The sequence below is a fragment of the Vulpes vulpes genome, chromosome 4 (assembly GCF_048418805.1).
Source record: "Vulpes vulpes isolate BD-2025 chromosome 4, VulVul3, whole genome shotgun sequence".
Lineage (NCBI taxonomy): Eukaryota > Metazoa > Chordata > Mammalia > Carnivora > Canidae > Vulpes > Vulpes vulpes.
In genome coordinates, this window is record NC_132783.1 from 138,746,952 (window position 1) to 138,760,137 (window position 13,186).

Genomic DNA, 13,186 nt, shown 5'->3' on the forward strand with positions numbered 1-13,186 from the left:
GAGATGAGAGATTTGGTCAGATATTGAGGGTGACCAGATACCTAGGGTGGAGATTCTCTCTAGCCCGACTAGCATGATTTTTTTGCTAAAACTGGACTTTACAAGAACAGAGACAGAAGGTCAAGATTAGACCCAGTGGAGCAGAGGGCTCAGAGGAGGCAGGATAAAGTTCAGTCGAGAAGAAACTCTTTTTTGTTACCCTGAAAATCATTCATCCCTGGAAGGAAAATGTCTCATTATAATAATGTTCACAATGGCTGCAGGAAATTTGTTTTATCACAATCTTAATGCTCCAGTCAATGAACAGCCCCAGAAGACTCATTAATAATGGCAAAAATGTCTACACATTTATCTGACATTTACTTTCAGGTCAAACGTCCATTTGGATCTTTCTAAGTGATGTACTAATAGAGAGACCATAGTCAGAGAACAGGGGACTGGGCTTAGACTCATTTACAATTGTTTTTTCATTATATTTGGAAGAAATCGACATGTAATACATTTGTATTTTCAACTCGATGGTGAAATAAAGGGATTGAGGGAGTAAGCAGTGACTTTTTCAGGAGGCAAAGGCTTCTTTTTTTCTTCAGTGTAAACCTAATGAGAGAATCGCCTTCTGTGCATTACAGTGAACTGAAGGACACCATCAATTCTGTTTACTCCTGTTGCAAGTGACTCCACTGCTTGTAAATAATTCATGATACTGTGTTATAAATAACATTTTATGTAAAAGAAAACCTTGCCTGGGTTTACTAAGCGTTTCTTTAATCTTTAGAAATATATCAACTCAAATAGCTTCCACCTTTGTGTATAGCCTTAGTTTAGTCTCATAAAAATGGCTTTCGGAATCTTCATTGCGAAAAACACGGAATGGCTCATTGTTGAAATATAGAGAACTTGTTGCATAGAGGTAAATTGGTAGGAATTCTGGCTTATTATTTTTAAGATACCTCAAGGAGAGGCAATATAATGCAGGGAATATTTATCTGAATAATAGGAATAGTCAGGGGAGTCATGAAAAAATGTTTATAGGCTAAATTTCATAAAATAAAAATTTGGGCAAAGGTAAACCCCCACACTTTCCAAAAATCTTGGTATTTTTTCCTTTCAAAAAAAATAAGTAAAAAGATTTTTTTTAAAAAAAGTTTTACTTTGCCTTTTTCCTATTAAAATGAACTTCTCAAGGGGTTTCTAAAATTCACAGAGTAAAACATTCTTCCATAAAAATCATTTCCACTTTTATTAGATAAATATAACCACTGAACTCATAAATAATGCAGTAGAACATATAAATATTTTCATAGTTCAAAAATTACTTTGGAAAATCACTCTAAAAATATTGTACAAAACCTTTGCTTTCTGGTATTCATTTCATTCCTTTCTTTCAATTAATCCCTTCTTAAAATGTCATTAGGGTTCAGAGTTACCTAGAAACTCTAGTTTCTACCTAGTTAGAAAAAGGATATGTAAAGAAATAGTTGCATTTTGCAGCACATGGACTTATTATATGTTTCATTATATATTTATTTTACAGTTTAGATGTGTAAATACACATCTCACAATTTGTTAAGGGATTTGACATTTCAAATATGTGCCTATCAAGAAACCAAGCTACATGAAAATTTCTTTTTAACATTTCTGTATGGCCAGGGCTTTCTAAGAAAGTAAACTGGCTAAATGAATATTGAATGATAAACACTCCTTACAAGTTAAATGTAGTATATTTTCACAGAACCATTTGATCACATTCTAATGGCAGTATACACAGAACCATTTGCTCTCTTTCTCTCCTTCTCTCCTGATGGCTACTGTCTAAGAAGGTCCTATAAAAGCTCCAAGACTGATACGTTGGTTTTTTTTTTTTTTTTTTTTGTCTGTAGTATAGGAATTTTCCCTCTATTTACACACTTGCTAGCCCTGGTTCCCATATCCCAACCCTCAAAGGTCAATATGGACTATCACTCCACTTATTTATTTCTTTGATTTCATTCACCAAAGTTTTGTAGTTGCTCATCGCTGGCATATAGGATAGCAATTGAATTTTGTATAATAACCTTGTATCTTGCAACCTTGCCAGAATTGCTTATTAGTTTGAAGAAGTAAATAAATGGAGATATATTCCATGGTAATGGAAGCAAAGACTCAATATCATCATGATGTCACTTCTTTCCATAGTTCTGTAGATTCCAGCATTCATTGAAAATTCCAGCATGTTACTTGTGCATATGGATAAATTGATTATAAACTTTACATGGGCAGGTAACATCCAAAGTAGCCAACATAATGTTGTATAAGAACAAATTTGAAGGACTGACACTGGATGAACTATTAGACTTATTGTAAAGCTGCAGTAATCATGACATAATTTTTTTTTCTTATTTCAAGTTTTTATTTAAATTCTAGTTAGTTAACATATAGTGTAATGTTGGTTTCAGGAATAGAATTTAGTGATTCATCACTTACATAAAACACTCAGTGCTCATCATAATAAATGCCCTTCTTAATATCCATCATCCATTTACCCCATCCCCCACCCACCTTCCGCCAACAACCCTCACATTGTTCTCTATCGTTGAATCTCTTATGGTTTGCCTCTCGCTCTCTTTTTTCTTCCTTCCCCTATGTCTATGTGTTTTGTTTCTCAACTCCACATATATGAGTGAAATGATATGGTTTTGTCTTTCTCTGACTGACTTATTTCGCTTAGCATTACAAACTCTAGCTCCATCCACAGAGGCTTTTGAAAAGAGTAAACAAATAAATAAAGAGAATATAGAGAATAAACAGAATATAGAGCCCAGAAGTAGACCCACAATAAGTACAGTCAACTGATCTTTGACAAAGAAACAAAGGCAATAAAATGGAGAAGAAAAAGGTTTTTCATCAAATGATGCTGAGGCAATGGATATCCTCATTCCAAAATTACATAACAACAAAACAAACAAAAACCAAAATGAATCTAGATATAGATTTTAAACTCTTTCTAAAACTCAGACCATAGGAGTGATTTAAAATACAAAACTATAAACTCCTAGACCATAATATAGGAGACAACTTAGATCACATTGGTTATGGAGATAATTTTAGATAAATCACCAATATGCAATTCATAAAGAAATAATCGAGAGATTGGACTTCATTAAGGTCAAAAACTTGTAATCTATGAAAGACAATGCCAAGAGAATGAGAAGTCAAGGCATAGACTAAAAGAAGTTATTTGCAAGACTCATGTGATAAAGGAATGTTATCCAAAATACACAAAAAACTCTTAAAACTCGAGAGTAAGAAAACAGAATTCTTAAAAAAATAAGGTAAGAACCTAATGGACACCTCCTTAAGAAGTATACAAATGACAAATAGTATATTAATAGATATTCCACATCATATGTCATCAGGGAAATGCAACAATGAGAACCCCTGCATACCTATTAGAATGGCCAAAATCTAAACACAGACCATATCATATTGATAAAGATTTTGAACAGGAATTCTCATTCAATTCTGGTGGGAATGGAAAGTATTACAGCCACTTTGGAATGCAGATTGGCAGTTTCTAACAAAACTAAACATACCCTCACCATATGACCCAGCAACTGTGCTCCTTTGTATTTACCCAAAGGAACTGAAAACTTCTGTCCATGAAGAAACCTGCACATGAATCCTTACAGCAACGTTATTCATAATGGCTAAAACTTGGAAGTAACCAAGATGCCTTTCAGTATGTGAATGGATATATAAATGATGACACAGCAGGACAGTGGAATATTATGCAGCACTAAAAATAAATAAGCTCTTAAGTCACAGAAAGACATGCAGACTCCTTAAATGCATATTACTAAGTACAAGAAAACAATCTGAAAAGTCTATATATTACATGATTATAGTTACGTATTTTCTGGAAATTATATATACTTTCTAGAAAAGGCAAAACTCTGTATAAAGACTAAAAAGTTCAGTGGCTACCAAAAGTTTGGGGGCTGGGGTTAGAGATGACAGGCAGAGCACGGACAAGTTTTAGGGCAATGTAAATATGCTGCATGATACTATAATGAAGGATATGTGTCATTATAGGTATTTTCCAGCTCATAGGATGTATGACACTAAGAGTAACCATAATGTAAATTATGAATTTTGGTTGATTATGATGTATCAATGTAGATTTAAGAGTTGTAACCAATGTACCGCTGTCTTGGGGGATGTAGGCAATGGAGGGATCTATGCATGTATTGGAGAAGTGAATACATAGGAAATCTCCATACCTTCTTCTCAATTGTGCCATGAACCCAAAACTGTTTTAGAAAAATAATTTCAAAAAAAAGAAAGAATTAGGTTTTGAGATATTATAGAATATGGATGAACTTTGAAAACATTCTAAGTAAAAAAAAAAATACTAGTCCCAAAATTCCATGTATTATAGGATTGCATTTACATGAAATATAGAATTGGGAAATTTCTGTGTAGAAATAGTAGATTGGTGGTTGCTTAAGATTACAGGAAAGGGGTTGAAAAGATGATGGTTGAAGGTGACAAAGAGTTTCTTTTTTAAGTAATAAAAATATTCTAAAATTGACAGTGGTGGTAACCACACGCATCTGTGACTATTCTGAAAGCCATTAATCATACTCTTTTATTGGGATATAAATTGACATGTAACATTGTGTGAATTTAAGGTGTGAAACATGTTGATTTGATACACTTATATATTGCAAAATGATTACCACCAGTGTTAATTAACACCTCCATTACCTTACATAATTATCATTTCATTTTGGTGGTGATAACACTGAAAATCAAGGCTCTTCACAGTATTTAAGTATAAAATACATATTTTTGATTATAATCGCAATGCTGTGCATTTGATCTTCAGAATTTATTAATCTTCAAAGTACAAGTTTGTACTCTTTGATCACCATTTCCCCAATTTCCCCACGTCTCAGCCCCTGGCAACCACTATTCTATTCTTTGGTTCTATGAATTGGACTTTTTTAGATTCCACATGAAGTGAAATCATATGGTATTTGTCTTTCTCTGTCTGATTTATCTAACTTTGCATTAACTAATGTTCTCAAAGTCTATCCATTTTGTTCTGCAATTGGCAGGGTTTCCTTCTTTCTCACAAATAAATAATACTTATATATATTGGTGATGTTGAGCATCTTTTCATGTACCTGTGGTAATCTGTATGTCTTTTTTGGAAAGTGTCTAACTAGTTCCTCTGCCTATGTGTGAACTGTACGGTGACTTCTGTCTTGATAAAGTTGTTTTTAAAAATGGGAAAAATTGGGAACTTTATAGGATGCAAGAATGTGCACATTTGTGTCTCTCTGTATCTGTCTTACAACCATCTACTTATTTATATTTATATATGTCTATCTTTCTATCGTCTATCTACATATCTATCATCTTTTATAAATCTACCTACCTATCTCTTATTATCTGTTTAAAATTTTAACTATAAATACTTTGCCAGGCATTATTTTTTTTTCCTTATGGAGTATTCTATTTTCAGGACATATACATTATTATTTAATTTATTAAAATTTGGTATTTTATTTACTGTTTGTTGCAATACCTAGCACTAAAGCAGAATTTCATTAAAATTTATTAATCAGTAAGTAAAGAAAATTATTATTAGCAATACCTAATGCAGTCCAATAATTATCCTTGAAGGCAAAATGGGTTACAACAAATGAAATACACTTTAAACAAACCATTGTGTTTTTATGTGCTTCTCAACTATTAAATATATTTTATGCTCATGAATTGCTTACTTAATCATCATGAATTGTCATTATTTAGTCTTTCTTATGTGTTTTGTTGGCTTGATTAAACAATACAGAAAAATTACAGTTTTGTGAACTCATAGGTTGCTGTGTCTGTGTGCAAGTGTAAATTTTGCCAAAAATTTGAATGAAACTAACAGCTGAAGAATAAATAGAAAGTCACAATTGGAACTATATTTCTTAGATACCATTTCACATTTTTAAAAACATCACCTTGTTATTAATGAGAATTGGCAAATAAAATTAATATTTACGATGCATGAAGCAAAGGCCGTTAAGATATAGCAGATATGCAGAATCAGAGACGCAGTATACATAGTACATATCTCTCTATAACTACTATAGAGAGATAAAGGGAAGGCCTGAATAAAATTCTGTCACTGATGGTTCTTAATAATATGACCTTAAGAAACTGACTTACTGGGATGCCTGGGAGGCTCAGTGGTTGAGCGCCTGCCTTCAGCCCAGGGAATGGTCCTGGGGTTCCGGGGTGGGTTTCCTGAATGGAGTCTGCTTCTCTCTATGGCCTATGTCTCTGCCTCTATCTTTCTGTGTCTCATGAATAAATAAATATATTTTTTAAAGAAACTGACTTACTTTATTTTTGTGTATGAAATAGGTCTATAGTATGAAATTCAACCAGATTTTGTACATAAATGCTTCATAAACTGTCTTTCAAAAGTTAAGTAATGAATAATATTACAAGGATACAAATACGTGTGGCATTTACAAAAAAATACAATTATCTATCTACACACATACACTACATAGTTACACATTTGCCTATCATACATTTGCCTCTATATAGTATGTGTATTGGTATTATCTCCTTTTAATAACTATTAATTCTTTTCAGATTTGAAGAGTTGTATGTTTGCTTTTTATCACACACTAATTGACAGATTTTTAAAATTGTTATCAATACGTTTTATCAATACTTTTTGACACATACATGTTTGGGTGTTGTGTAGCTGGACCAACTTCATGAAACATTGAAATGGTATATATTTGCTTTTATGCAAAATTATAACTAACAACCTATTTTTAAGGTGTAACAATGACTAAAATGCAATTATGTATAGAAATTCCATCATTTGTCCTCATTACACTATTGGTCTCCTCTTGAAGAAAGTAAGCAGGCTAGAACTCCTTGTCTATTTGGAATATATGTATTAAATATTTATCATTTAATATGTTTCAGGTGGAATTATATTTTCATATATTATTCATTTTGTATTTCATTTCTCTGCAATTACTGAATTTCTGAATAGTCCTTTTTTCATCTGAGTGGAATAAAATATTTAATCAAAAATGTATTTTATTCTGTAACATGTATCTGGGAGAATTTATAATCCACATTTTTATTATTGACTTCTCTAAGCCCTTTTGCTTTCAAAATGTTTCTTTTAATTGCATCATCCTGTATTTTATTTAACATTTATGATTAATAGTATTTTATTTTTATATGCTACTCATTTTACTTCAAATGTGTGCATTATTTTTTTTTAATTTTTTTATTTATTTATGATAGTCACAGAGAGAGAGAGACGCAGAGATATAGGCAGGAGGAGAAGCAGGCTCCATGCACCGGGAGCCCGATGTGGGATTCGACCCTGGGTCTCCAGGATCGTGCCCTGGGCCAAAGGCAGGCGCCAAACCGCTGCTCCACCCAGGGATCCCAAACGTGTGCATTATTTTAATATAATCTTGGTGCAGACTTGAGAATTTGTATTATTTCCCCTTTAATACTTATTTTACTTAAATATATAAACAACTTTAAAATATACATAAGCTTTTTCCAAATATTTTCGTGATTTGGAAAGAATAAAGTTATTTCAAAATAGCATAAAAAATTAAAAACCTATACAATTGTATTGCCAACAAAACGATCCTGCAAGCTCAGTCTGCTATATATAATTTGGGTGAATGTTTGTTCTCTAAATAATTTCTTTAAAAATCGAATGATTCTCAGTTACCCACAATACCCATAGAAGAAAAAAACCCACAAAATATTTTAAACACAAGTTCTCACATAAAGTTATGACTTATAAATTTATTCATTTAATTATCCTTGATCTAAAAGGTAAGCATATGCAAATCATCGCAAGCAAAGGTTGTATCTAAAAGTTACATAGCTTGAAGTTATTTAATACACATGAACTGAAATCTGCCTTCTTGTTTTAAATTAAAATTATTTTGATGAACAAACAACTGGCACACAAATTTGTTTACATTTTTTGGTTCAACTAATGCATTAAATAATATTAATACCCTGCTATTGGTATTGTTGACTCCAAGTGGCAATAAGCTAATATCTTAAGGATTTTCTATTTGTTCCAAAGCAGAATATTTAGTACTTCTTGAAGGATAACTTCCTAGTAATGAACAGAAATATTTTCTTGTATTCAGAAGCTTAGGCCTAATAATGATAAGGTTATACCTTAAAAAGCAATGAGAGATAGGAGAAAAGATGAAAGGTATATGCAAAGCTTCAATGTTTTTTTTTTTCCTCCTTTAATTTTAGTGCTTTAATGCTAATCCTCAAAGAAATTGTCATATCTCATTAAGGAGTATTAGTGAAGGTGTATCGAAAAACAGTGTAATTGGGAAAACATTTGAGTGAACCTTTGACATTTAAAAACATTCTAATTCGGTACAGGATGTCTGGAAACCTTGGATCTAGTCATGTTTGCCCCTAATTATCTGTTAGAAGAAGAGTTTCACTTGTGATTTTTTTTTTCCTCTGACATATTCTTGTATTCCATTTCTTAATTGCAGGCTGCAGAACACTAGGACAAATGTGCATAACAAAGCTAGTATCTGTCATAGGAACTAGAGAATGGGAATTATTCTGCTAGTAGAATTGTGGGATCTGGAAACCAGATCAAAGTAAAGAAGATCTTCTTGAACATGGACAAGTCAAGATGCTCACTGATGTTTGATTTAGACAAAATTGCTTTCTGACTTCCCTAAGGACACCTCTTTCCTTGTTGCTTGCACCTTCTAGTGGTGAAAATCCATGAAGATCACATTATCTGTCCCACAATTAAATATACCTCTCCTCTCTTTTTAAATGACAAACAAGAATTTCTGCTAAACAAATGACACAGAACCATACATATTTGTAATCTGCCTTTTTTATTTAATTGGTAAGAAAAAAAGTCAAAATCGAGACTCTTGAAAATATTGGCAACTTCTCAAATAAGAAATATAGCTCCACTGAATTAACTGTGGAAAAGAAATATTGTTCCACTGAATTAACTGTGGAAAAGAAATAGTATGAAATCCCTACACTGAATAATTATAATGTAGGTGGAGACTGCTGAATTCTATGAGTGCATGAATGAGAAAAATATCGCATAATTTAGTTGAGGTATCTTTGTTAAATATTTAATAATTTGGAATTTTACATACACTTATTTGAGTTACAAAATATTTGAATTATTTATATGTGAATTGGAAATTCTACTGAACTGATTTATGAGAATAAATAACAATAGCTTCCTCATAATTAGGGCTGAAAATTGTGACAATTCTATAACTTCTAAGCTAATTCTTATGTATTCTTTAGTGTTAAAAGTCTCCTTTGTGAAACTGTTGTACGTTCAGAAAAACTGATCATTTCAGATAAATATTACAATGATAACATAAATTTTAAAACTCTGAATGATTGCTTAAAATATCTAAGTTTAGGGATCCCTGGGTGGCGCAGCGGTTTGGCGCCTGCCTTTGGCCCAGGGCGCGATCCTGGAGACCCGGGATCGAATCCCACGTCAGGCTCCCGGTGCATGGAGCCTGCTTCTCCCTCTGCCTGTGTCTCTGCCTCTCTCTCTCTCTCTCTCTGTATGACTATCATAAATAAAAAAAAATATATCTAAGTTTAGATATTGTTAATTGATTGGCCATGTTGTATTACAAATATTAGAACTTGGCATCAAATACATGTAGGCTAATCTAAAGAACTTAGTGGAAAATCATGCCACTCAAAATTCTGAAGAGATTATTTTGCATATTATGTTTGTTTTATTGAGTAACTTGTTTGTTAATGATTTAGCTACATATGCTGCATTCTGGGTAAAACAATGGATTTGCATTGTACTAACCAAAATGAAGTTGATTATTGTGGCAAAGACTATGAGACATATTTTTTTAATAAATTAAAAAAAGAAAACTCTGTTCAGAATTACTATATTAGTTTGAATAAGAGTTAAAAAATAATTTTTACTCAAAAAGCTGCATTAATATAATTTAAATAAATATTAGGTAAAATCAACTAATACTATTTAAATTTAATTATAACATCACATATTCTAATATCATTTATTTTTATTTATCATTTATATTTGGTCCTGAAGTGAATTTCAGGTGAGCTGGTATCAGTTCTTATCTAACAACTATCTATCTATCATTTATCTATCATCTATCATCTATCTATCTATCTATCTATCTATCTATCTATCTATCTATCATCTATCATCGATCTATTTAGAATCCCGAACATTTCTATTTGACAAATCATAAACTTCTTGCTTGCTAATTTCTAATTTGTATCACATAAACATGAATTACAAGGTATTGAATCAACATTCACATATAATCCCTTAATTTTCATTGGTTGATGGTTGCCTGAAATTTCTTTTAGTCAACATGTTCCTTTTTCCTCTTTGTTTCTCTCTCTCTCTCTTTTTTAACCTCCTTGTATTTATTTGCAAAAGAAACCTTGAATATTTCTATAGATTTAATTTTGCCTGGTGAATCTTTGTGATAAAGCTGTAATTGTAAATGGAAAGTCATATCAAGGGGTGCATAGAGGGCTCAGTAGGTTAAGCATCTGCCTTTGGCTCAGATCACAATCTTGGGGTCCTGGGATCCAGCCCATCTGGCTCCCTGCTCAGCTTCTCTGTCTCCCTCTGTCCCTGCCCCTTCTCCCTATCCTCTCCCTGCTCAGAGGGAGGGGGGACAAGAAAATACTGTATGTATCCATCATCATATGCAATATCAAGATTTTTGGTGTTTAGCTCATTTTAATAGGTTTTAGTTTTCATTTGTTTTCTGGCAATGTATATATTGAGAACTTTTACTGTTCATAAAGACACTGTGCTCCATATCTTAAGTGTAAATCAACTTCAATTTCTTTTTCTCTCATTTACTACTTGAAATTAAATTTCTTAAAATTTAATAAGGCCAATATAGCTCTTCTAGCATCCCAGCCATAAAACTTTGTTTCCTTTATTTTATCATTGTCTTTTCCCTTCCCAAAATGTGCCTTCTTTACATACCTTCCCCATTTTCATTCTGATTTTTTCTTTTTTACCTTGCTTTTCACAAAGCAAGGGAAAAAAGCAAAGTGTTACATGCTTACAGATAAAAATATAGATTAAGGAGAAAAAGGAGATCAAACAATTCCAGATTTGTTGTCCTTCCAAAAGTGCATAGGACATATCAGTTAAATACTAAATGAGTATGTCCTCCTTAATGATATATAAAACTATCAGCAAAAGAATTCAATATGCAAGAAAAACTAAAGGAATTAAAATAATTAGATACAAAAAGGTAAACTTGATATTCTAAAATGAGATGCATTTACTCTAAATTTAAAAATTAAATTAGGCAAGGAGAAGCAAATTAAATATTTGGAAAGCAGATATAAAGCCATTTTATAGAATGCAACAGAGGATTAAAAACTAGAAAATATGAAAAAAAAAAAAGAATCGCTAGGAGAAGAAATAGAACCCATACTTCTAACTGGAGATCAACAATGAAATGACAGGGAAATAATGATAAATGCTTAATAAGACAATTATTGAATGTTGTCCAGAATTAACCAATGCAATGCATTTTTGAACAAAGTAAATATGCTACATCTGAAAAAATGATAGGTATATGATAAATAGGTGGGAAGGAAGTTGTTATCCATCGGAAAGCCTGTGTTGTGTGAATGGAGGTCTTAGTTCCTGGATTCCCCATAAAAGATTTACATGGGGATCCATGCTTGAAGAGACAACCAGAAAGAAAATAGCAAGTACAAAAACAGTTTATTAGGGACAGGACACTCTCAAAATGGAAGAATGGTCAGGTGGCCACTCATCAAAGTTAGCGGTCTTTTCCTTTTATATTTGCATATTTTATGGATCATAGCTAGTGTGGCCTCCATCTGACTGAGGTTGTTTCCAATCAATCATCTAAGAGAAACCTCCTACCAGTTGGGAAAGAGGGTTTTGGCCCTACAAGTTTCTTGCCAGAACTGTCATGGCCTTTGGCCCCCACTGTGGGGGAAGCGGATCAAAATCACAATGTAATTATGTTATAATAAAGCTATAAGTTACCCTGGGGCAGAGATCGAAGAAGAGAGTGCATGTTCTGCACCTGTGGCTCTTGGTCTCTCAGCCCTGGATTGATGAAAGCCATAAGCTCAGCACGTTAAAGGCCGCAAAATCAGGATCTTGGGTCCTTAGGCTTCTAATGTGTCATCTATTTATCACTGCCTTTGCCTCCAGCTCTTGTCTAAATACCTGCCTACATTATCAGAAGGAAGTGAGTGAGGCTGGGAGAGATGAGGGAGGGATGGATGGAGTGAAGGAAAGAGAGTAGAGAGCAAGACGGAGGCACTCATGCCAAGCTGTGACTCATGTCAAGCAGTGATGCAAGGAGCCAAGGGCAATGCAGCTAGCTAAGACCAGCACAGGCTGATGACACACCCAGAACTATAACTAGCACAACCAGAGGAGGTCTGCTAAAGTCCAAGATGAGTATCTTTACCATCTTTAAGTATCTTTAAAAAGGGGAAGATTTTTCCAGAAAACTGTCAGACTTTCTAGACATTGAGCCTTTCACATCTTACCACATCAAAACAGCAACTGCCGCTGAAGGTATGTGATCTGTGAATATGGTAGAGATCCTCCATTGCCTGAACATAATAAGCAGCAAGAACTGGACTGAACTGGATAAAGGCTTAATCTCTGCCCATTCACAGACTGACTTTGCATTTGGTCTGTTAACTGCCTCCCCCTTGTTTTATCTTATTAGTTGCGTGACTTGTTTTGTTCTTTGCTGCGTGTGACATGTAAGAAGCCAAGTTAAACATATAGGGAAATGTCATTGAGTTTGGAATCCTGAACTTGCTTTATAATTATGTTAATCTTGCTTTATGACTGACTAAAGACAACATCGTGGAAAGGCACAACTTGTATGTATGTCTTCAAGCATATTCACGGCACAGAGGGAAAGGAAGGATAGAGAGAAGAAAAGAAGGAACAAAGAGAGAGAGGAAAAGAAATCTGCATCAAGGTTGTAAGTGGTTGTATTAGTTTGCTAGGTCCGCCTTACTAAAGTATCACAAACTGGGTAGCGTAAACAACAGGAAAAAGTAGGATGTTTATTAATTTGCTGTGTGTGTATGTGGG

At 33.2% G+C, this 13,186-nt stretch overlaps 1 pseudogene; it reads right to left on the reverse strand.

Annotated features, from left to right (window-relative positions):
• The window catches only part of LOC112925089 (small COPII coat GTPase SAR1A-like), a 105,127-nt pseudogene that overhangs the window by 31,271 nt on the left and 60,670 nt on the right, over window positions 1–13,186 (reverse strand).